This window comes from Peromyscus californicus, unplaced genomic scaffold (genome assembly GCF_007827085.1).
Source record: "Peromyscus californicus insignis strain IS unplaced genomic scaffold, ASM782708v3 Scaffold_19__1_contigs__length_69161282, whole genome shotgun sequence".
In the NCBI taxonomy this organism is placed as follows: Eukaryota; Metazoa; Chordata; class Mammalia; order Rodentia; family Cricetidae; genus Peromyscus; species Peromyscus californicus.
The window spans coordinates 20,230,717-20,255,731 of NW_026294491.1; the positions used below are offsets into that span (position 1 = coordinate 20,230,717).

Sequence of the window (25,015 nt, forward strand, 5' to 3'; positions counted from 1 at the left end):
TGTAGTTATGGGTCAGTGGATGAGTCAGGTACTTGAAAATGCCCGTCAAAGGGATGAATGAATTGCATCCTATAATTCTCACAGGTTCCTTAGGCAGTAGTGTTTCCAGATCTGAAAGCAAAGTTTGGAGAAGGAAATGACCCGCCCAAGGTTCTACAGCCAGGAGGCAGCTTCGACCAGGATTCAAAAGCAGATATTTGTTACTGTACCTTGAATTCCCTGGATTTTTCTACATCACTTTCTTGTGTCAGTCAAGTATGTGCTTACCCCACAGATGTTTACTAAAAGTATTTCACAATGGAAACAACTATGGTACAGACAACTTCCACTTCGTTGTGTTGCTGACAATCCACACCTAACTGTTGGAATCCAGTGGGAGTTTTAGAAAGGGACAGCATTTTAAGGTGAACCAGTCCATCAACCTTAGCACCTTCTGTAGCATCCAGGCCGGTCCCCAGGGACTCCCACCCCCTGGGATGCTCTCTCTTGTACAGTCTTTTCGTATGTCATACTGGTTGGTCTCTGTGACAGAGAGTATATGGTGGGAGGGATGTTCAGCCCTTTCCAAAATGAGGTTCTAAGAAAGACTATGACTTCCGTCTCGGGCACCCTGAGCAGGATGCTGTGGCTAGGAACTACGGCCACTGGTCACTAGTCAGAGGGAATCTTGAGCCTGCTAACAACCACATGCGTGAACTTGGAAGGGGGTTCTTGAGCACAAGCTGAGTTTTTAACCCGACTGCGGTCTTTTGAGACTCTGTGGACAGAACAACCTAGAGGAGCTGTTTTCAGATTTCTGAGGCATTCCTCGGCTCTTTCTAGCATTTCCCTCACCTTCAACTTTGTGCGTGAAGAAACATCCGCTTCTTCCTGCTTGTCTCATGCTTGTACCGGAGGGTTTTTTTTTTTTTTTTCTTATTGAGGGACAGTTGTAGTTTTAAGTTGGTGGTAATTTTTCTCTTTATTTTTTGATTTTGTGTATACACTGCATACAGAGAAGGGAAGCACCTGCCACCTGGATGAAATGCAACAGCATGCTGCACACTCCTTTCAGCTGCAGTGAGCAGACCATCTGCAACACATTCTCTATGGCCTCTGATAAGTGCCAGGGACAACCTGGGTGTGGTGTTCCCCCAACAGCCCACAGGGAGTGGCACTATGAGGAGGTGTGGACGTGTTGGAGCGGGTGTGGCTTTATTGGAGGAAATGTGTCACTACGGGCTTTGAGATCTCAGATGCTCAAGGCATGCTCAGTGTGGCATTCTCTTCCTGCTGCCTATGGATCCAGATGTAGAACAGTCAACTCCTTCTCCAGCACCATGTCTGCCTGCACACCTCCATGCTTCCTGACATGGTGATAATGGACTAAACCTCTGAAACTGTAAACCAGGCCCAATTAAATGTTTTCTTTTATAAGAGTTGCCATGGTCATGGTGTCTCGTCACAGCAATGGAAACCCTAACTATGACACTGGGGTTACAAACAGGCTTCAGTTCAGAATCCGACTCTCTTCCTAAGTAGCTCTGTGAGTCTATCTGATCAAGCCCTGCTGTCTGTCAGCCCCCTTCCTCATCTGTGACATAGGAGAAAGGGATTATCCTGAGAACAGTCTGGTGGTACATGGTACAATGCATTGAAAAGTGTACAGGGGAAGGGGGCTGGAAAGATGGCTCACAGGTCAAGAGTGCTCATTGCTTTTTCAGACGGACCCAGGTATAGTTCACCCACATGGCACTTCACAACCCAGTAACTCAAGCTCCAGGGGATTTGAAGCCCTCCTCCTCTGGCATCTGTGGGATCCTGTACACACTCGGTGCACATAAACACACATACTCGTTAAAAAAAAAAGCACAAAGGGTAATACAAATGCTGTGCAGTGTTAATTAGTGTTCTGGCTCTTATGGCCATCTTAAGTCACCTGTCTCTTAATAAATAATTTTAAGTTAAAATAAGAGACAGTCTGCCCTGTCCCCAGCACAAGTTGATTTACTTTCCAAGGTAGAGACATTTTATCATCCTCAGTCAGGCCTTGATGAACATGCTTATTCTTCCACTTTACACACTGGTGAAATATTTATTCCGACCCTTTCCTGGGCTAGGCACTTGGGACACCTACGTGAACGGAGACCCCTGCCCTTGATGGGTGAGGGGCGGGACTGAAGCTCCTTCTGCCCAAGATGACTATGCTTGGAGCTAAAGCGGAGCATCCGCTTGTGTGTTCTAATCATGGCCATTTTTTATTGGTTAAGAAGTGAGTAGTCGGGGTGGTGGTGGAGGTAAGAGAAATAGCTTAGCAGTTAGAAATACTTGCTACTCTTACAGGCTGGAGGTTGCTTCCAAGCATCCATGTCAAGCAGCTCACAACTTTCTGTGACTCCAGCTTCAGGGGATCTGATGTCCTTTTTTGGCCTCTGTAGGCCATACACATGTGAACATATTTGCACATGCTTGCACACACACACACACACACACACACACACACACACACACACACACACAAGTTAAGTAAATAAGAGAGCAGTCTTAAATATCTAGATGAACCACGAAGTGATTGAGAATTTGAAGAACAAAGGAGCCAGAGCTGGACTGTTTTGTAGAAAATAAGAAACTCAAGTTTCAGGAGAACAGACCAGCTTGGAAGGAGTGAGAGAGGTCACCAGGGAGGAAGACAGATATGAGGCTGAATGCAGGGCTTGGGTCACAGAAAGGGGAGCCTGCTTTCTAGGTTGAGGAGTTAGGACATCCTTCTTCACGCATGGTTCTAGAGTAGAGAAACAGATGTACAAGCAGATGCGTGTGACACTGTCGAATTGAATTGTTGAGAGGAGGAGGTAGAGAGATCATACTGAGGAGGGCAGGAGTTGATGGTTCTCTTTGCTGTTGTCTGAGATGTCCTACATGCCCTAGATTCAAATATGGAAGTTTCAGTAACTCCGAATGTGATCACGTTTGGAGACAAGATCATGAGAGGGGCGATTAAGTTAAACAAGGCTGTTAGGATGGGCCCCAAATCTGACACAACTGTGTCTTTAAAGCGTGGGAGACACTCTAGTAGACAGAGGACTGCTGCGCAGGGAACCTACCCCACTGCCACTGTGGCCTTGGACTCCCAGTTTTCAGAATGCTTAGAAAGTAAGCATTGTTCTCTGAGCAACCTAATCTGTGGCTTTTTGTTACACAACCTTTAGCAAAGGAAACTGGATCCCTCTCTATTCAGAGGAGCATAGCTTTTTCAGTCTGTATGAGAAAGTAGGTTTTCAAAAACATTTTATCGTTACATTTTATTTTGTGTGTGTGTGTGTGTGTGTGTGTGTGTGTGTGTGTGTGTGTGTGTGCACGCACATGCAAGCACCATGACATTCATGTGGAGGTCAAAGGGCAACCTGAGAGACTTGATTCTCTCCCTCCACCATGTGGGTCCCAAAGATCAGGCTCCCTGGCAAGTGTCTATTCCTGATGGACCATCTCTCCAACCCTGAAGCAGTCCTAAATCCTAACTGTACATTAGATTTCCCTGGTAAATGTTTAAAAAAAGAAAAAAAAATCATTTCTTAGGATCCACCCTTGATTCATTTAATCAGGGTCTCTGAACTCATTTTTTGTACATCATTGCAGTTAAAACACACACACACACACACACACACACACACACACACACACACACACACACACATGAAACAAACAAAACAAAACGAAATGAAACAAAACAAAACACTCCAAAGTCAACCGAGTGATTCTGCCATGTAGACTGGGCTGGGAACCGCTGCTGTATAGTAATGGAGAGAGTGAGCCTTGTCTTCTACTGGTTTTCTTCACAAGTATTGATTAGGGGAAAATTCTTACATCCATCCTTAGGGAAATGTCAGTCAATCTTATCAGAATAAGAAAGAATGCCTCATGAGAATCCTTGGAGGTGTCTTGCTGCTTTCTGGTGTTTAGAGTGTGTGACCTGAGCATGTCTTGATATATATATACAGGATCTCCACACCTATATCATCTTGCAGTGGGATGGACTGAACATTGATTGACTTAACTGTGGCACAGTTAACTCCTGGCATGTGGTGTAGACTCAGTTAAAGCTAGTGTTGCCACTAATCACCATGAAACTTTTCAGTGCCGTACTGAGGGCTGTGATGTGGTTGTCCCGATGACTTGTGCTCAGAGTGCCAGTTACTTAGGCTAATGATAGATGACTGACCATTGCATATCCAATTAGCTCATAAGACAGTCCTAGAGCCTTCCAACAGGTTTTCCTGATAGTCTAGGCTGTCAGCAGAATGAGGCTGAGCTGTCCCCACCTCCTCCCACCGCCATGAGTGCCTTCATAGATGGCACATTTCTACAGTGTCTCACATGGGTTCCTATACACAGCAGATGGCCAGCGCCTAAGTGTTGTCTCAAGAACTCATGCTTAGTCTGGAAGCCTGACCCAGGTACTTTGAAGACAGCAGAGAGGAGTGGGGCATTCTTTTATGACTTTTGTTTCTTGGCCGTAGGATGAGCTAATCATTAGAGAGGAAATTCAGTTTAACCCTCTGTGGGGAGACTTTCTCATAATGATGATGATGATGATGATGATGATTACCATCATCATCATAGCATAAGAATTCCACAAAAGAAGAGTGGCAAAGGAACAAATAGGAGGCAGGCTCTTCAAACTAGGGCTTCTGGGCCAGGAGGACCCAAAGTTGTAACCTAAGTGCCTCTTGCTATTAGACTGGATTAGATTTATGACGGCTGAGATACATAAGGTAGGGCTGCAGCTGTTTGGCCCAGGGGTCTCTCTGTTTTAAGAGTGAGCTCGCCTGTGTATTAAATTATGAAAGTTTTCTGCTTGCTGTTCAACACAAACATTTGAATTCCTTCCAAACAGAAGCCCACAACATGTAAGCCTAGGCTTTTCTCCCTGAACCTAGCTGAACCCACTTACGTTTGCTTTTCGGCTCACTTTCCCTACGGCTCTTCTCTTTGTGCCCCTTTCGGTTTCTAAAGTAGTTCACCCGAGTTTAATTGCTCAGTGCGTTGTTAAGTGTGTGAATTCTCACGGGCGCACTTACAGGTTCCCTCACGCGGGACTGAATCTGGATGAGGTTCAAGCGAGTGGATGCTGCAGTCGGGCAAGGAATGAGGGAAGCCTTTGATTCTTTGAAGGGGCTGGGACAGCATCACTGTCAGATCAGCAAATCCGAGTCGTTCTGGAACACCGGGGAAGAGGCAGTGTCTTGCTGATGATCTGGGTAACACTGCAGAGAAAGTGATAATTACTAACGTGTTTTAAATTTCCAAAGAGCAGAAAACAAATCACTCTGTTAAGCATTCATTAGAAAAAAAAAGGCTGGACAGTTATAGATGCTGCAATGGAAATGTGGGGGGAGTGGGACAATGATGAGGCAATACTCCTCATTTTATTTATGAGAGTAATATTCTGCCGTCCCTACAACTGTTATAGCCATAGGCATCTCTGCTACCAGCTAAGACTTATTGGGTACCTCTATGTTCTGGGTGTTATATTAGCTGCTTTGCATATTTGTCCTTCTCTTAGTTTTTGTGGTGCTAGTTATGAGTCCGGTGCCTTATGCATAGAAGGCAAGCTCTCTGCCACGGAGTTCCAATCCCAGCCTCCATGTCACTTGTGGTACATTAAGCTCACATCAGTCTTATGCCGTAGGTATGACTCTACTATTCTTCTCATTCTGCACCCAGGGAAGCAAAGAGAGATAGAGAATTTGTTTTAAATTTCCCAGTATTGACGTGTTGAAGCTGGGAGTTAAAACTGTGCTTGTCTGCTCAGAGCTCATGTTATCAATTGATCTGCTAATGTATACACACACACACACACACACACACACACACACACACACACACACACACACGGAGTCACTGAGAGAGATGCTTGCACATCAGTGTTTATTGCAGCACTATTTGTGGCAGTGCAGTTATGGAGCCAACCTGGTGTCTGCCATCAGAGAACGGATAAAGGAAATGTGGTTTAGCTATAGGAAGGCGTTTCATCAGCCACAGAGAAAAATGGAATTATGCCATTTGCAGGAAAGTGCATGCAGCTAGAGATTACCACATTCAGCAATTCATCTCAGAAAGATGAAGATCACATGTTTGCTCTCATTTGTGGATCCTAGATATAACCACACAAACTCATGTATGTACATATGACATAAAAGAAGTAGACCAAAGAGGGATAAAAAGACCAAAAATGGGCATGAGGGGAGAGAAAGGAGACATTAAGAAGAACATTGTCGGGGAGAGGGGCAAGGTCAAAGTATGTTATTTATATATATGGAAATGCCCTTGTAAACTCAGTACCATGCATAATAAACATATACCTGCAAAATCATAGTCACTGTGAATTCACATGTTGACTCAATGTTGGAAACAGCAGGGTCCAGACAGACTGGTTCACTTTCTTCAGCATGGTCAGTGGATATGGTGTGCAGGGGGGTGTGTGTGTGTGTGTGTGTGTGTGTGTGTGTGTGTGTGTGTGTGTGTGTCCCGAGTGCCAAGTGCACTGAGCTGGTGACAGAATGAAGTACAGAAACAACACTAATAATTTGAGCTTGGAAAGGCGTACCCCATCAGTGGGGATTAAGAATGGCTCTCCCCGCTGAGCTGAGAATGAATTGCCCAGTGGTATTCCCAAACCAGAAAAATCACATCTGGAAGGGAAAACATGATTACCAAGCTGAAGACATCTGTAGTGAGGTGTTGAGCTAGACTGTGGCCCTGAAGTAAGAGACAGGATGAGTCTCTGCGTGGTGGCCGGAAAGTAGAAATGAGGTTCAAGGCAAGTGTCTGTGACTGACGCTGGGCAAGCTGCTCTTGAAGGCTGTTTTTTTGTGTTGGCTCACAGAGCATTTTTATGTGTAAATGGCAATATTATATTCTCTATATTTTCTATACTTTAGCCTTTTGTTTACTTTTACTAATTACCTCTCTACCTTCCAGAAAAAAAAAATTTTGTCTGTTCAGGTTAGTTAGAGAGGAAAAAATAAGGCTTAGACTCAACAAGGACCCAGTGAAGAAGCCATTGCATGCCCCGGGGACTTGAGTTGTAGTAGGGATAACAATGTGGGCCACCGTAAGTGAAGGAAGAGTTTTTCTGTCCCGACCACCTGGTCCTAAATAAACACCCAAAGCTCATGTTAATTACCAAATCCTCAGCTTTTAGCTCAGGCTAATTACTAACTAGCTCTTACTTTGAAATTAACCCATTCCTATTAATCTACGTGTTGCCACGTGGCCCGTGGCTTTAGCAGTCCTCTGCCATCTTGCTTCTTAGGTGGCTGGCTGGTGTTTCTCCCAACTCCGCCCTTCTTCCTCCCAGTCCTCAGTTTGATGGTCCCGCCTAACTTTATCTTGCCTTGCTATAGGTCAAACATCTTTATTATTAACCGGTGAGAGTAATACATATTCACAGCGTACAAAAGGATCATCCCACGGTGGGTAACTCAGAAAACTGGTGGACCCTCACCACGTAGAATATCTCTTATCACCACAGTAGGCAGAAAGAGGCTTGCAAATCACTCACTAGCTCTATCGGGTGGGGCCAGGGTTTAAATCCAGGGCTTCACACATGCTGGGCACTGTCTCTACCACTGAGGTGTCTGGAGAGGACACCTGTCACTTCTATCCACATTTCACTGGCCGAGATAGAATACACGATCTTGGCCACAAGAAGGAGGAGTGTGATCCTGGCCATGGGCACAGAAGGGGAAGAGTTAGAGCATCAGGGAATAGCTTGATGACTACCACAGAGAAGACACACCTTCCACCTCTGTGGATCTCACCCCTTTGCCTGCAGCGATTGTAAGAAGGTAGAAGTGAGGCTCACAGGCCAGGGTAGCATCTGCATAGGAACACCACCCTCATGTCTGCTTTGGACACTAGGGCTGTGAACACTTGTCTCAGATAAGAGGAGGCTCTGCTGTATACCCTGACTGCTCAGGTCTACATGACCCCTGACTTGTAAACCCAGAGGGAGACAGACATGAACCCAACAGGGGTTTCCATCAGCTTCTGGGGCTAGTGGAAGCTTCTAGCACCAGTATCTCCTCCTCTCACTCCCCCATCCCACCACCCCCTACCCTCACCACCCCACTCTCCCATTCCCCCATCCCCCATCCCCTACCCTCACCACCCCGGAGCTGCGGAACAGAACAAACCCAGGGCCTTGTGATTGCTAGGCAAGCGCTCTACCACTGAGCTAAATCCCCAACCCCTTAACCCTTTCTCTTAAAGGCATTTTCAAGCGTCCTCCCCTGCTACCTTGTGAATTTAAGCCCTGTGTTTCTGCTCTTTCCTGACGTTCAGTGTGCTTACTGTGTGTTAGCCCTGTTCTGAGCACTCATATTTTGTCCTTCTCCCTGTTAACCACTGAGGCAAGCAGAAGTCGGGAGCTGGGATTCAATCCCAGCTGTTTTCAGAGCCCATGGGAGTTCTTTTGGTAAAGACTGTAAAATATTGCGTTTGGAGAAGGCGAGCTCCATTTCAATGTGGATGCAAACACTGGGTTGCTCACTGAGGCCAAGAGCAAGGCAGAGATGCCGAAGTACCACGGTCCCCACCGTCTCACCCGTGCTATTGGAGTCAGCAGGGTCAGGCAGACAAGCCTCCTCACTGTCTATAACGCAGGTCGTCAAGCCTGGCGGTTAGTACAGCCCTCGTTATCACCAGCAGATACCACATCTGTGGAGGCCCAAGTTCATGACTTCATGTGTTCAGGGTAGAGCTTCTGTGCCTCTGTGGGAAATCATCAGCATAAAGCCAAAGTTCTTTAAACAGAACAGGGTTATCTGGTAATGGGTGCTACAGCCATGTGAACTTAATCTCTCTGCCTCCTTTCCTCCTTCCTCTCTTTTCTTCTCCTTTTCTCTAGTCATGTGCTACATGCTGATGCTATATCAGTGGTGGACTACGTACATAATGGTGGTCCCTCCCAATATTATAGTACACGTTATGCATGAAGTAGGCCATATCATCCAGACTCAGAAAAACACATTCTGTAACATTAAAAAAATAATGAAGCTGTCCGGCGACCTAGAGCTCAGAAGGCAGTCCATTGTTGCATGACACATGACTGTATATAAGTGCGTGTGAATTTATCTAATATGCTAATAAATATTTAGTAACTGGATCCTGGTTCTCCAGAAAACAAAAAAACATTTTGCTTGTAGTTGTCGTCAATGTCTGTGGTGTAAATATTCCCACCATGCTAACGTTCGGTTAGGAGTGGTGTTGCTGGAGAATTCAGGGTCAAAAAGGGATGATGAGAATTGTTTCTCTTGAGGCATCAAGAGCCGGCTCAACACACCAGGGATAGCATTAGACGGGAGAAAAAGACACTTTATGGATCAAAATGGAAGAGAAAGTATCCTTCAAATTACAGGCAGCCTAACCGGAATATCTCCGCCATCGGATCCAAGCAGAACACGGGAAGTGTTTTAAGGACTTTCGTTCCCAGTAGTTCCTCTGAGCTGTGTACTTGGGGGTCATTCTCTGCAAATTGACTGTAGCTGTCAGGGAGACACGGCACTTGGAAAAGTCAACTCTGGGGCTGACGAGATGGCTCAGCATTTGAGAGTTCCTGCTACACAAGCCTGATGATCTGACTTGGATGGCCAGGACCAATGGTGGAGGACGAGAGCTGATTCCTGAAAGTTGTCCTTTGACCTCAACATGTGCATGCGCGTGCGTGCGCGCGCGCGCACACGCACACACATTTAAAAGTATATAAAAAATAACTTCAACTCTGAAAGGGGAGGCCTAGCTGGAGACTCTAGAATCAGGAGTGTTGAGTGCTCCTGTGGCTTTGTTACTGCGAAGAGGTCAGTTGCAGGTCGGGGGATGACACATCATTCATCTGAAAGCCTTGTGGTGCTGATAGCTCATGGTTTGGGGGCCAGTGAAAAGGTAGGGTGAAATGAACCCAAGATACATCAATAGAAATGGACAGAGAATGGAGAAACAGGAAGAAGAAAAAAAAACCTAGTTGTGTGTGTGTGTGTGGGGGGGATGTAGGAGAGAGAGCTGGAATCGGAGAAAGACAAAGGGGAAAATTATGCTCAAGAACCTGTGAGGTGCCAGCGATTATGAGATTATGACCGTGATTATGTGAAACACTTTGTTTGTTTGTGTACGCTTTCTAATTCAATTCCCACACAGACCTCCTGAGACAGCAACGATTTTCGCTATTTCACAGAAGAGCAAAATGAGCCCAGGGTACAATTAGCCACTCTCAGTCACTCTCCCAGCGGTGGGCGGAGCTGCAGTTTCCAGCAAGCTGCACATGTCTGCAATCACGCTCTTTGCATGAGCAGTGCTGCCTACCGGACGATGGTCAGGAGAGCATTTGAGCTGTGTCCTTATGTGACATCCACGAATCATCCTCGCTGTTTTCTGTCTGCTCAGACCTTTACATCGTAAGGGGTATCTACCTGAAGAGGCTAGGAAGGCTTAAGCAGAAATTATCTAAGGGGATGGTGCACCCATTCCCGGAATAGTAGAGGGTGGGGGACCAGCCCTCACTCTTATGACCAAGGTACTCTCGAGCAGGGAGAAGTGGGAAATATTTAGATAGAAAAAGACACCTAGATGACGAGAGGAAAGACAGAAACGTAAGATAGCTTCAGGAGGGCCTGGTCAAAACCCACCAGTTGAGAACTTGATTCAAAAGGGCTTTTTATAACAATGCCAAGGGGCGGGGCAAAAAGGCCTCCCCCTTGCTAGATACAGCCAAGTGTAGACCCTTCCAAACACCTGATACCCAGGCCAGTGGCCCAATCATCTTCTTAATGCAGTCCTGCTGGGTAAAGCCACTAGGAAACCTTGTAGGGCTCCAACAGTAGAACTCTAGGGTGGGTGATTTTTGGCTCTAGGGAGAGCTTATGTTTGGGTTTGCTCTAGGCAAAACAGAAAGGACACAGGTATGTGCTGGGCCTGGATTTAAACATCCAGTGTGGACAATGGGGCTGAGAGAGAGAGAGAGACAGAGAGAGACAGAGACAGAGACAGAGACAGAGACAGAGACAGAGACACAGAGAGACCGGCTGGGTTTCATTGCTCAGTAAAGATTATAGCCTCAGAATGCTGTGGGATGTTCTGTATGGCAAATGTGTTGCTGATTGGTCAATAAATAAATCACTGATTTGCCTTTTGGCTAGGCAGGAAATATAGGTGGGACAAGGAGGAGAATAAAGCTGGGAAGTGGAAGGCTGAGTCAGAGAGACACTGCCAGCCGCCATGATGACAAACAGCATGTAAAGATGCCGGTAAGCCACGAGCCATGTGGCAAGGTATAGATTAATGGAAATGGATTAATTTAAGCTATAAGAACAGTTAGCAAGAAGCCTGCCATGGCCATACAGTTTGAAACCAATATTTAAGTCTCTGTGTTTACTTGTTCGGGTTTGAGCGGCTATGGGACTGGCAGGTGAGAGAGATTTGTCCTGACTGTGGGCCAGGCAGGAAAACTCAAGCTACATCAGAACATTGGTTCTCAGGCTTAAAAGCAGAGGTTGAACCAGGCATCTGCCTTAATGAGTAAGAAAATATTGATTAAAAGAGCCAGACTCCCTCAGCTTCCCAGCTCTGGAATCTTGCTGCTCTGACAGCATCAATCGATATCCTCTTGTGAAGGTTTAAGCTCTGATTTGTGAAATAGAAACTGCACCAGGGTCCAATAAGAGCTTCTATCCAGCAGAGAAATGGTTGCGGGCACGGGCTCAAGGGAGACACATTTACCATCCGGGAAGCTTTTATTCAGGGCACGGAGCCCTAGGCCCGGGCTCTGTGCAGCTTCACAAGTGACCTCCTGCCTCAGACTGGCCAGGAAGGGATCGGATTCTGTGCATGCACTGTCTTTATTAGATTCTGCTCTTCTGTATGTCTGTATCCCTGCACAGAGCGAGCATTGTGAACTTGAAAGGTCTTCGAGGGCACTTGCGGTATTGACTGTTGTGACATTGGCACCCTTTTCTGTTCAGTCTTTTGGAAGGCTCATGGAACACGTTCTGGTAATAGGTGTGCACACATCTCCTTTGCTCCTGCGCACTGGAACTGAAGGTTAAATATTTTATTGTCCTGGAGAATGAGCACACGTGCTGGAGTCAACACAGACCCGTTGACTGTGAAAGCGGTCATGTAGTCTTCTGAGCTTGTGTGCTTGCCTATGAAAACGTGGGTAACGGATTCCAGCTGCTCCAGCTGTTGCGGGGATTCAACAAGACTTGGAGTGGAGTGCCGAGTCAGTTCCACAGAAGCTTCATGCTATGACAATATAATCCCTTTCCTAGGTTACCAGTGAACGAACCTATTATCCAAACAAATGCCAAGGCATCTGATGGGGGTCTGAATAAACGAAGGAGTAAACATTTGGAATCCCTGTTATCTGAAAGGGTACACACAGGGGAAGCATGATGTCACTCCTGTAATACTAGCACTTGGGAAGGGCAGGAGTGTCAAAAGTTCAAAGTCATCCTCAAAAGTCCCAGGCAAGCCTGAGATACATGATGCTCTTAAAAATTAAGTTAAAAACCCCAAACCACACATACACACCACACACACACACACACACACACACACACACACACACACACACACACACGTGAAATAAGACGTTGCTTGTTTGCTTGATTTTAATCCAAACTGGTAGGGAAATTGGGTAGATAGATGAATATGCTTGGCCTCATGCTGTTTCTTAGAGGGGCTGGGAGATGGCTACATGGAGGTCATATTATTCTCTTTGTATTTATAAAGCCTTTAAATTGTACCAGAAGGGACATGAGTGAATAGATGACATAGTTTGAAGATACACCTTTAAGTTTTGATGAACAGAAACTCCAGGCATTTGTGTGTGGCCTTCCTTACACCCTGTGCCTTTAGTCTAAGAGAGAACAGTGAGGTTCAGCGGTGGCTGCCAGCCCCCCTTTTTTCTATTTTTCCCTTTAAGTCAGTGCCCACACTTGCCTTTCTCAAATACCGTGGCATTTCTCTCGTTTCCATATATGTAGATGGTTACACAGCCACTGCCCTTTCCACTGAAAAGCTCGGTGGGTCTTCCTCTCCTTCACTGTCTAGCACTAGCACTTTGAAGGAACACACAAGACACCCTGAAAGAGGAGGTACGGATGGCGGGTTTGGGGGCGCATTGAACGAGCCAGGTTTAAAGAGGCAAGGCAGACAACTGCCTGTTATTTAGAGTCCAGACAGGAACGTGACAAGTGGGAACGGAGGATGGAGAAAGCGAGAGACATCAGTTAAGCTCTTTAAGGGAAAAAGAGCCCAGAGTACATCGTAAAGGATACAATGTTGGCATTTATATCTTCATTAAGACGTTTATTAATTAGAGTTGAGTTGTTAACTGTTTTATAGCTCCCTGGGACTTGGAGCCTCCGAGAGGAGCCCAGGCAGAGAGCAGCCATCCTGGATAATCGCCAGGCCTTGCTTGGGGGTGGTCCATTGCAGCTCGGCAGACAGTTTAATACCTGTCAGGTAGGTGGATGAGCCTGGGGTGCTCGGCCTATCAGGGGGGCAAGTTCCCAGGCTCCTGGCTAATTGCCCATTGGGCTTCTCTCCTCTTTCTTTGGAAGTGAGGCCACGGCCAGTGGTCTTACATGGCAACGGCTGAGGCTCTCCCCCTGCTCAGGCCTCTGTTGTCTCTGGAGCTGGGTGCTCACAGGCATTCTGAGTCTTTCAGACAATTTGATGAGCCCAAGGTCATCACCCCTGTGGTCCCTAATGGAAGAGAGTGTCCTTCTTGGTGTCATCCAGTGAGTGGAGCCTCCCACGTTTAGTTTTTCTTTTTTTTTCATTCTTAAGTTTGTCTACCATTTACAATCCCGTACTTACCCACTGGGTTTGATACTAAGCCAGGCAGCGGTGGTGAGCACCTTTAATCCCAGCACTGGAGAGACAGGGCCAGTCTGGTCTACAAAAGTGAGTTCCAGAACAGCCAGGGTTACACAGAGAAACCCTGTCTCATAAAACAAAAACAAAAACGAACAAAAGGATGATGTTGTCCATTTTTGCTGGCTTTAAAATTTTTATTTATTTATTTTGAGACATGGACTTACATAACCCATGCTGGCCTTGAACTTGCTACAGATCCGAAGATGAACTTGAACTTCTGATTCTCTGCCTCCACCTCCTGAGTCCTGGAACCATGTGCAGGCTTGTTTTACCGTGCTCAGTTTACCTGGGGATAAGGGACAGAACCCAGGGCTTTGTGCATGCTGAGTGAACGCTCTACCAGCTGCTTACTCCCAAGTTCCTTGTTTGTTCTTCCCAAAATAAAACATTTTTCAGTTTTCTGTGTGGGTATGCCCATGTATGATTGCAGGTGCTACAGAGTTCAGAAGAGGGTATCGGATGCCTAAGAGCTGCAATTAGAGGCAATACTGAGCTGCCTAATGTGGATTCTGGCAACTGAACTTGGGTCCTCAGTAAGAGCAGCAAGTGTTTTTAATTTTGAGGCTCTTTCACCCATCCAAGCCCTCACTGGTTTTTGACTCTTTGTTTCTCCCCTAAGTAGAGAAAAGAACAGTCCAGGAGTATCCAGTATAGGAAGGAGCTGGAGACAAATAATAATGCCACTAATAACACTCATAGACATGGAGATGCAGGGCCCGTGTAGAGATGACTGCATTCCAATTTCTCAGTGAACCCTGGCTGAAGACGGCACACCCCAATGGCTTTGTCTCTTATGGACCTGTTTGGAATTACTGGCCTTCTTGGGACTCATTCTGGTTTTGTCGAAATTTCTTCAGTCCCCAGATGGCATACCTCTCATGCTTGTGTGTGTAGGGAGTGGCCCTACGAAGGGCACAACAGATTTTCTTCTTGCGTTTCAGATCCCGGCTGCAACACTGGCCTAACCCTTCACAGTAAAGAAAGAGACTGACTGTATTTTGAATGTCGGGTTCTTGCCTGCTCTGGCCACACTTAACTTTCCCTGGTTCCGAGTCTGTCCTCTGTGAGTTTTGTTGCCTTTTGGAACTCTAGGAAGTGATTAGGCTCGCTGGTCCCCTAACTCACTGAGGGCTGAAATTGCCTCTTGTTCTCTCCACTGTTTCTGTAGCTCGTGGCAAGGTCAAGGCTTAGCCCCTAGGAGTCCCCTCCAGTGGTCTATCTCCATATAGTTCCACGCCAGAGAACAGAATGCATTTTGGGAACTTGGTGAAAGTTGTCGGACAAATTCTTTTGACTGTTTGACTCACCTTTCATTTTTACTTTCCTTTGTATAGAGGTTAAAAAGCTAAAAACTACATTTCCAATACTACTTTACAACAGGAGCTCTGGGTATGAAATTGATTTTTTCTTGAATTAGATGTTCTTGTTCCAAGTTATGCAAGGTAGGAGGCGGGTAGAGACCATTTTCCTGCCCCCCTACCCCCCCACCTCCCCATCCCCCCCCACCCCCGCGCTAGTAAGGAGGGATGGAGGTGGGTGCTGTCCAGGCACCTGCCTTGTGACACTCATCCAGCTGACATAAATAGGATTAAGATCAAGGCTGGAGTTACAACCAGATCTTGGCACCTGTATTCCAATTCCAACGCCTACTCCAGCTTCCAAAGGAGCACGGCCAGGTCTTCCGGACTCTCTGATTCTTGGGGTCCAGCAACACCAGTGATTTAGTGTTTATACCTCTGGTGGCAGCCTGGGAGGAGGGTCACTTTGCCCCTCTTCAGAAGGTCAGATGGCTCTTTGGCCCTTCTGTGGATCTTGTTAACTGAAATTCCCTGCATGAAGTCTCTTCTGCCTGTTCAAAATACCATGAGTGGAACCCGAGGAGGTAGTCCGGTCAGTAAAGTGACTGCCCAGTGAACACGAAGACCAGAGTTCAATTCCCAGAATCTATGTCTAAAAAGCCAGGTACAAGCTGCCAGCCCACCAAGCCCCACATGTGTGAGGAGAGGCCCACTTCTCTATCCCAGAGGGGGGAGAAAGAACTGGGGTGATGGGGAACCCCATGGCCTTAGCCCTGCTGGTAGACCAAAATGTGACAGGGCAAAGAAAACCGAGAGAAGAGAGGATGAGAAGGGTTTGCCATAGAAAAGGTGTCAGATAGGTGCCCGTCAGGAGGCGAGTGGAGCATCTGTTAAAACGAGGCTTTTCTGAGGGGCGCAACACTTGGGAACCGGAGAGAACCTTGGATTGTCCTGAACCAATTTCTGAGTTTATTAAAAAGTGTACACAGAGATGAAAGAGGGTGAAAATAACAAACCTACTGTCTTAGTTCGGATGTCTATTGCCGTGAAGAGCAACCATGACTATGGCCGCTCTTACAAAGGAAAGCATTTTATTGGGATTGGCTTACAGTTCAGAGGTTTAGTCCATTGTTGTCACGGCAGGAAGCACGGCCGTGTGCAGGCAGACATGGTGTTGGAGAGGTAGCTGAGAGTTCTACATCTGGATTGGCAGACAGCAGGAAGAGAGACACTGGGCCTGGCCTGAGCATCTGAGACCTCAAAGCCCACCCCCCTGACACACTTCCTCCAACAATGCCACATTTACTCCCACAAGACCACACCTCCTCATAGTGCCACTCCCTATGAGCCAATGAGGGCCATTTTTATTCAAACCATCACACCCAGGGAGAATTCAGTAGGTAGCAAGGGGAAATTCAATTTCTTGAACAATGCTGATCATATTAAACTGAAGAGAGGGAGGTGCAATGGTATTGCTCAGTGCTTTGAGAGGGGACAGGAACCAGAAAAGATCACTGGGGCAACAGACTCCTGTGGTGACTTGTCGCGACCACCTCGACCAGCAAGGAAGACACAACACAGAGCTCTTCTTTCTGCCGTTTATTCAGGAACCTTGAACAATCATCTGACCCCGGGGAAAGCCAGCCCATGCCCTTTATAGCCACTGGGCAACCAACCCCGTAGTGCCACGTGGACAATGCCGATAGGGTCAGACATACGCAAGCAAGCCAGATTCCACGCCCAAGCCAAATAAGGAGTTGTTTATCCCAGAGAACACCTGCCATCGGGAAGGCAGAAGCTGGATGCTAGCGCCATCTTTGAGGCGTGGCCGTGCATGGCTCTCTACAGTTCCCCCTTTTTTGTTTTAAGCAGCAGGCAAGAGCAGAGGTCTAATCTCTGCCAAAATACAACTTGGACATTGTACTGGTGTTAGTCCAGGTGTCATCCACCCAGAGAACACTTGACCCGTCCGATACCCTTTTTTGCAGAGGTGGGAATTAGGGTATCAACCCACATGCAATTAGACTTGCTCTTCTTGGGTTTTGCAATACAGCTAGACCCAAGTGCAGTGCACTAGCCTCGCATCCTGTGTGATCAAGCTTTTAATGCGGCCAGCCAGGCCTGGGGAGACTGTCCAGCCTCTATGGCTGTAAAGGCTTGGATAATCATGGCTGCATTGCACTGCTGAGAAACCCTTAAACGAACAATGCACCACAGGCACATCAGGGAGACAAGTACCAGTAGGCCTGCCAGGGCACCTAATCCCGCCCACTCCTTGGTGATAGGCCAGGTGCACATGGGTGGAGTTGACCGCAATGATCTCATTGCACAGGATCTGAGTTCTGTTCCTGCAGCAAGTCAACTCAAAAATAAAGCAATACACTAGAATGTGATGTTATGGGTAAGGGTATGGCCAGGCTTTTATAAGGGCCCAGAGTAGTCGATCCACAGCTGCTCCCGCTGGTATGCTTGTCAGAATCAGGGCTATCAGGATCAGGCACATCAGCTTCCGGGGTGTCATCACGTCTCTCTGTCTGAGGGGCCCGTCGCACCAATCGTTCAGGTACCAAGATAGGGTCTAGCCGGTCCTGTGGGAAAACACAAACAGAACCTCCCGCCCATGTCAGCACGGGATCGGGGCCATGCCAGCTACCTGTGAAGATATCTTTCCACTTCACCATGCCCTTCATAGGGCTGTGTGGATTATGATGCCTATCTGCTAATGAACTTCCCGAGGCATCCAAATTCAAAAAATTTAAGGTGAATAATGCCAGAGAGAGTCTTTCTCTTGGGGTTTGGTCACGGCCTATTCCCCCTTTTTGTTTTTGAAGAATTTCTTTGAGGGACCGATGCGCACGCTCCACAATGCCTTGGCCTTAACTACTTGGCGCGCATCCGCACGGGAAAGGGAAAATTTAGCCTGCAACATGAGTGCATTCACGATCCCAGTAAGACCTCTTGTGGTGGAGGATCTTCCGAACAATAAACCCACCGTGCCCGGCTTCAAAGGGCCTTTAAAATCAGACTCCACTAATTGTACTCCCATCTGCGGAGTCAGTAATTTTAAACCACACCGTTTTCGCTGTTAGCTCAGGTTTTTCTGTGTTGCATTGATTTTCCACAGATCTCAGCTGCGGATGCTTTGTTGTGCTGGTTCTGGAGTCCACCATTCTTAGCTTCTTAGCGGCTTTTGGAACTTTTGAAACCATTCAGACTGCCTACTTTGCAGTCTACTGGGACACTAACCTTCTGTGTCTCAGGTTCTTTCACCACATACATTAAGCTTAGATTCACAATCAACATTTACACCTTTTCACAAACTCACATATAACATGTGCTTAAGCCTAAACTCACACTCAACAATTACACATTTTTACAAACTCACATAAAACATATTAACATCTACTTATTTATACTCTTTAATGAAACTATAGAACTACTTTAGCAAATATATTTCTTATTACTTCTTATATACTTCTTATATTTCTTATTTAAACTTACATTTACAACTAACATCTTTACTTCTTACAAGCTTATTACTACATGTCTTAAGACTACCTTAGATACTTCTTGCAAGCTTATATTCTTAAAGGAACTGTATGAATCTATCTTACAAACTTATATAGGGCTACCATTAGCATATATTTAACTTAGCAAACACCTAAAGATTTCTTAACACAGATTTAACAAGACAGAATTTCTACAAACTCACATATCTTATTTTCATCCCGGACAGATTCCGCTAGAGACTTGATGACCTTAAAATCCAAAGGTTCATGGTATCTCTGTTGAGTCTGGGCATTGAGAAACACTGGGTGAGATAGCTGCATTTCAGTTCTAACCTGTCTCCAAACCTCCGGGTTAAAAGAATTCCCCATAGAGACAACTCTAGACATGGAGGCAGATTCCAGATACGGTGGAGGAGCTGAGGGAGCGGCTCCACACTCAGACTCACATCCTTTAATTCTTTCTCTTTCTCCTTTAATTCTACCCCTTTTCTTTCTTATTCTCACGCTCTGCAAGTTTTCACATAATGACTCTACATCATCAGAATCAGGGGAAGAGATAGGGGACTCAGAACGCTCTATGTCCGAAAGGTCAGGATATAACCTTGTTTTTTCTTCCCTCTTTTTTCTTTTACTTCTGGTAGACGCTGCTTTAGCAGACATGACCTTTTCTGATCTTTCCTCCTGCAACATTTCTAAGGCTGCCTGCCCATTCTCTACCACATCGCTGCAGCGCTGGCCTTTGAGACACCCTCTCATTAATTTCCAAACTGGTCTAACCCCATGTTTAAGTGTCCCTTGTTCTGCAGTGAAGTCTAGATCATGGCCCAACTTTTCCCAGGAAGCTACCGTGAGGCTTCCGGAAACTGCGAACCAGGGTGCCACGACATCACATTCCTCTAGAAATCTTTCTAAAGTACTCTTCTTAATCTCTAATTTCTTTGAAAGGAGCAGCTCGTTAAGAGCCAGAAAGATTGGGTGCGAAGAAGTTGCGCCCATGATACTAGCAGCACTTTTGCCTTCACCTGCTTTCACTTTCTTTAATTTTCCTGTCCGCTTTTGTCACGGCTCTACTCTTTAATTTTCCCGTCCGCTTTTGTCGCGGCTCTACTCTTTAATTTTCCCGTCCGCTTTTGTCGCAGCTCTACGTTTTCCCGCTCTCTCTTTATCTACAGATGAGAGAAAAATCTGTTTTTATCGCGATTCTCCAAATTACCTGAGGACTTACCGGTATACCACCCTGACAGCAAAAAGTTCTGAGCTCCACGAAGAGGCTGAGGTTCCCGTACAGGCCACCACTTGTCGCGACCACTTTGACCAGCAAGGAAGACACAACACAGAGCTCTTCTTTCTGCCGTTTATTCAGGAACCTTGAACAATCATCTGACTGACCCCGGGGAAAGCCAGCCCACGCCCTTTATAGCCACTGGGCAACCAACCCTGTAGTGCCACGTGGACAATGCCGATAGGGTCAGACATATGCAAGCAAGCCAGATTCCACGCCCAAGCCAAATAAGGAGTTGTTTATCCCAGAGAACACCTGCCATTGGGAAGGCAGAAGCCGGACGCCGGCGCCGTCTTTGAGGCGCAGCCGTGCACGGCTCTCTACAGTGACTTAATGTTCCTAATGAAATGGAAAGACACAAGGAAGCTGGCCTGCTTCTTGCAAAAGCTAATGGGAAATGTCCACAAATTGTGATAACATTTTATGAAGAGAGATAGTCATGACATGCATATCTAGAGGATAGGGAAAACAAAGGAAAAGAAAGTGCCAAGAGTTCAGGGATGGGGTGGTCTCTGTCATTTCTCCTTGTACACAACACATTCACTTTTCTGTCTCCCCTTCCTCTCCCATCCTTTTCTGTTCTAAACACACCCACGAAAATGTGCCTGTCAGCAGCGACAATGAAAAAGTCAGAAATGGTGGCATGTGCTTGTAATCCCAGCTCTGGGGAGGCAGAGATGGGGCAACTCACAAGGCTTGCTGATTAGTTAGCCTAGTCTCCTTGGCGGGCTCCAGGACAATGAAAGACCCAATCTCAAGATCAAGGTGCATGGGCTCCTTAAGAATGGACCTGAGCTTCTACATGTAGAGCCTCTGGCTTCTACATGCGTGTACACATGTGTGTATATGGAGACACACACACAGAGTATACATTTCTGTGTTCACCTTGACTAGTATAGATCCCTAAACTGGTTTATGGCATACTCGATCCCGAAGCCAGCCCTCTTTCTAATCTCTGAATCCTAAATCTGATATAGAAATAAAGATGGAGGATCAACCCTGCCCTTCCTCATGGTTCTGGGGTGTCAGGGTATGAATGCAAGTGTGTGAATCAAGTACCACACAACTGTGGTGTTGCCTTCAGTCAGGAGTACTGCTTAGTTTCTTACCAGATCAGGTGCCTACTGTGAATACCATTCATGTTTGGAAGAGGGTTTAGGTCACTGGAGATTGTATTGGCAGCCAGCCTCCCCCTGCCTTTTTTTTTTTCCAACAACTTGCTGGTAAGATAAAGCTTTTTGAAAAGCAGACAAGGGTAGCACACATAAAGCATACATAAGCCATTGGTACGTGAGCATGCCTGGTACCCTGGCCTCCTTTAATTGTTAAGATAGATCACTGTGGGTAATGTAGTCATCTTTCCTAGTGGGGAATGAGTTTTGGTGTGGGAATAATTGAATTGGTAATGGGAAGGTGCAAGTGTTGTTTTGTGTCAAAATATTCATTTCTCCCATAACTGTTGAGTAAATGCAGCCATTAGTGTCTGCATACAACCTTCCTTAATCCTGTGAGTATTCAAGCAGCAGGCGCTCATCTCCCACTGGGAAACAGATTTGAGAGTGAGGAGCATTTTCAGAAAGAGCAGGAATCTGTTCGCCATTTGGGGAGGGCACAGTTAATTCCTCCGTGTTCAGCATGAATTCAGGTGACTGGGGGTGTGGGGAGAAGCGCAAGGTTGGGGCACTGCATTCTGGCTACTGACTGAATCCAGCTGTCCCTGCAGCAGCTGGGACTGAAGGCATCCTAAATGCAGAGCATCCTGCGTAGGCCCCTGAGGCATTTCTGATGGGCCATGGTCAGAGGCAACATCAGTTTTTGCATTAAAGACAAGACTCTCTTAAAGACAGCCCTGTGACCCTTTCGGATCAGTTTTTCTATAGAAAGTCCTTCTTAAATGTTGGGTTGCTTTAGAGCAAATGGCCTTGCCTCCTGTGGAGTAAGCATTCCCCACTCTAACCTCTTGTTTTATTTAATTAACCCTTTCCTGAATGGTAATTATGTACCAAATATTAATCTCCATGGCAACCTTCTTAAGGCAGATAATATCACTATCATTTTGCAAGCGGAAGGCCCGAGAGGCAGATTAAGAATTTAGCATCACGAACCTAGGTAGACACAAACGTGAATCCAGGGTTTGACCACCCCCCACCAATCGGCCCACCGTTGTTTTCATCTTGGCATACTTTTTCCTTCCTTCTCTCCAAACAAGGGCTGCCACAGTGTATTGCTGCTCACTCCCCAGGGAGACGGAGTCCAGGGTGTCGGGGACTTTGTCCTCGTAGCCAGTGTGTCCAACGTTTTGGCATCGTTACACAACACCGTGATTTACATTAATTCATGCTTGCAAACCACACAGCAGAGTGACAAGAAGAAAATCTAAGAGGAAATAAATCTCAATGTTTCAAGTGAGTTTAATCTTTTGGGTTGGGCTGCATTCATAGCTATCGTGGACATATGTGGACACACAGGTCCTAGTTTGGACATCCCCAGAACCTCTCCTCTGTTCACTGGGTGGTGTTCTGGTTTGTGACCTGATGTGGGATGTCCTTCTGTACCCTGTGAGCATGTGTTGCTTTGATTGGTTGATGAATAAAGCTGCTTTGGCCTATGGCAGGGCAGAATATAGCTAGGTAGGAAAACCAAACTGAATACAGGAAGAAAGAAGGATGGGGTAGAGAGAGGCCAGCCAGCTGCCCCCCCAAGGGACAACATGCCAGCAGACCAGTTATTCATGGCCACATGGCAATACATAGATTAATAGAAATGGGTTAATTTAAGATGTAAAAGCTACCTAGTAATAAGCCTGAGCCATCAGCCAAACATTTATAATTAATATACGCCTCTAAGTGGTTATTCGGGAATAGGCAGGCATGAGAGATTCGTCTGTTTACAGTGACCAACATCTGGAAGCAGAGGAGTCCTTGTCCAGGGTGTACACAGGCAATGTATGGGTTGATAGCAGTTTTCTCTAGATGTTGGTCCTTTGTGCTTTGTTTTTTGAGACAGGATTTCTCTGTGTAGCCCTAGCTGTCCTGGAACTCACTCTGTGGGCCAGGTTGAACTCACAGAGATCTGCCTGCCTCTGTCTCCCAAGTGCCACTGCCTGGCTAGATGTTACTCTTTTATCTAGGCACTGGGTCCACCCTCCCTACCCACTCCCTATCTCTTGTAGGCTCATTGATGTCCACCTGATAAAGGACTGTATCTCTTGATGTCTATTTGCTATCTGTATAAGAGCTTTACTATATTTGAAAATACCTTTGGCTTTTTTTTTTTTAGCCTCCTTTTACCATAAAACTAATATTTAAAACCTCTCACTATCTGGGACTCTTAGAATTTTTATTTACTATTTATTACTTATTACCATCATCATTATTGTGCGATGTTTTGGTTTTCTTTCTCCGACTAGGGTTTTTCTGGCTTGGTGCTCACTGTGTAGCCCACACTGGCTTTGAAATCATGGCAGAACACTGTCTCAGCCTCCTGAATGTTGGCGTTGCAGGTATAAGCTGGCATGCCTGGCTTTTTCTGGAACTCTTCTTGAAGTGTGCTTCAGAAAGAAGGCTGAAGGTTGAAAATCTGAGCTGCCATGAAACTTTCAGTACGGTATTCAAATCAGACTATGAAACTCAGCTGTGTTTTACAGCCCCATTGCGGTGGGAAAGCATGTTCTGAGAGTTTCACTTCATGGTGTCTGGTGAGCCTCACCCTCTAACTTCAGGGTTGATAACATCCCTAGGAGTGCGTATGGATCATGGTGTGATAGTGAGGCGATGTGTGACGGGAGTGACCTTTTATAGCAGATATTCATCAGCAAATGCTTCCCAACTGGCCTTTCTAATCTGCTTTTGCCCTGTCAAGTAGGATGTGTGTGTGTGTGTGTGTGTGTGTGTGTGTGTGTGTTCATGCACACGATGAGTGTACATGATGTGGGTTTACATGTGTGTATGTATGTGCATGTGTGTGCGTGTGGAGGAAAGAGGATAGACACTCTTGGGTGTTGTTTCTCAGATGCTGTCTATCTCTTTTGGAGACAAGGATCTCTAGCGGGCTCTTACTCGTCGAGTAAGCTGGATTAGGGGGTCTACCTTCTGTGCCACACCAGTGCTGGGATTGCACACATAGGTTACCACACCAGCTTTTTCATATGGGTTTTGGTGGTCAAACCCAAGTTGACATGCTTGTAACACAGGCAGTCTATGATGGCACTGTTCTTCATACAACGCCTGGGTGGCTTCTGAATGCAGTCATGACAAGAGCTTTAACATGTCTGTGATGCAACCTGTCATGGTCCTGTCCTTCCTCTGAATCTTCACCTGTCTCCTCCCTCACACTGTGTGTGGCCACTCTGGCCTCCTCATGTTTCCAAATTCTCTCTCACTACAGTTTTCTCATTCATGGTTTTCATTGACCTGAAATATTCTATTACCTTTATCCTTGTGAGGTCAATTGACATCTGTCCTTCAGAACTTCAGCAGAGGTGTGACTTTCCCAGGAAAACAACAACAACAACAAAAAACCACCTTTGTATTGAAGACATGGTGTAGCTTTCCTTGGTAGTACTTATTGCGAGTTAAAATCAAATGCATCTCATGTCTTTCTTCCTAGGGAGATCTCAGTCTCTATTAGGTAGGGAGCATATTTACTTTACTTCTGTCTACTGGCCCTTAGTAAATACTCAGTGATAATCTGTTGAATTGATAAGCAAGTAAGTGAACTAATGAATGACTTAATCATATGAGGCTACTTTCTTTCCCCACCGAGACTTCAAATTTCATGAAGACAGGAATCCTATTACTAATTTTCTCAGTCCTCAGCTATCTAGCACAGGGCTTTGCAAGTGGTGAATCTTGTTATTTTTTGGTAAATTATATGCCAAATTCAGGTGAATTAGTCCAGGTATGACAAGTAAGAAAAAAGCCGGGATTTAATGATAAACAGCTATAATCTGCTGCTTCCAAATGTAGCAAAGTTCTGGTCTTTGCTGTGTCCAATGACCAACCAAT

At 46.0% G+C, this 25,015-nt stretch overlaps 1 pseudogene; it reads left to right on the forward strand.

The window, feature by feature from the left end:
- Positions 1 to 25,015, forward strand: part of LOC128114601 (chromobox protein homolog 5-like) — a 38,848-nt pseudogene that overhangs the window by 7,610 nt on the left and 6,223 nt on the right.